The sequence below is a fragment of the Struthio camelus genome, chromosome 5, assembly GCF_040807025.1.
Source record: "Struthio camelus isolate bStrCam1 chromosome 5, bStrCam1.hap1, whole genome shotgun sequence".
Classification (NCBI taxonomy): domain Eukaryota; kingdom Metazoa; phylum Chordata; class Aves; order Struthioniformes; family Struthionidae; genus Struthio; species Struthio camelus.
This window is the reverse complement of record NC_090946.1, coordinates 32,068,435-32,069,805: the sequence shown is the minus strand read 5'-3', so window position 1 is coordinate 32,069,805 and position 1,371 is coordinate 32,068,435.

Genomic DNA, 1,371 nt, shown 5'->3' with positions numbered 1-1,371 from the left:
GAGCTGAAAATAACATCTGACAGAAGCCTGGCATTTTGTTCCCTTACGTCCACTCGTGAGTAGGTGGACAACAATGCAGCCCCTCCGATTACACCTAAAGGCATTCTTAAAAGCCCTCCAACAGATCAAATAAAGAGTGAAATTTTAGAATTGCGATTAAATTGCTTAAGCATGAATCATAAAATAATGGTTCCTGAAATGAGGATTTAGTAATATATGATGACATCATTGCCAAAAATAATCTAACAAAATAATTATAAAAATAATCAATAACTCATTGTAAGAACCTCTGGGACTCAACAGTCTTAAACCAAATAGAATTTTATTTAGTTAAGTAGTTCATAACTTGATAGCTACAAATGGTTGATATCTGCTAGAAGTCTTAGACTATGGCGACTTATGCTTGTCACTCTAATTTTTAATTTTGTACTTTTTTTAAGCATTAAGACAGGTAGCTAATACGTGTAGAGTTTGGCACGTTTAATCATAGCATCTATAAGCAATTACGAAACCTTGCTGAGCCCCTTGCAAATGCGTGATATTGCAACCATTTTAGAGATGGGCTAAAGTGTAAAGCGCTTAAAGTTCATTTCTTTACAGAGATTATTGTTTGTTTATTTTTAAGTGCTTTAAAGATTGAGGGTAATTCTCATCTTTGGAGGGACTTCTGAATTTAGAAACTTCATTCTTCATGGATTTTGGGAGGAGTGAAAGGGCCAATCACCTAGAACTTAGGGGTTACAAACTGAAGACTGATAGTGAAGGTCTCAACTCTGGGACTTTCATGGGAGTGTAAGGAAATTAGATGCCAAATGTATGTGAAATTTCAGGATTTTAGGGGCCCATTCACTGAGGCTAATTTGAAAATTAAGTCTTAAGAGTCTAACATCTCTTGACTATGGAGTCCAGCAAAGGTTTCTAATGTAAGGTTAGAGGCCTAATTTTTATTGAGCAGAAGAGTCTTGGACCCCATTTCTTCTCATTCATTCTTCCTGGGTGGTTCATGGAACTCTCTTGCTTACGTTAAATAAGGCTAAATGGTGCGGTGGCAGCTGCAGATGTGTATGGTATGAACATCTCCAATAAGATGGTCGAGAGGAAGGACTGGGGCATGACTGAGCTTGCCACTAGGCTACAGGAAAGCACTAGCAGGTTGATAACCACTTTCTGTTTGTGCCCCTGCTCAGCTGGAAGTTGGGAGCCTGGATGCTCTCGAGAGCTTAATCTTCATTGATCTTCGCTCTTATCATCAGCTGATGATTAGCACATGATGATTAGGCTAGTTAGAACATATATTTGGATGGATCTGTACCATAACCAACTGGTTATGGAAGTGGCAGGGAAATCTGTGGAGAAAGATTTTTTTCCCCA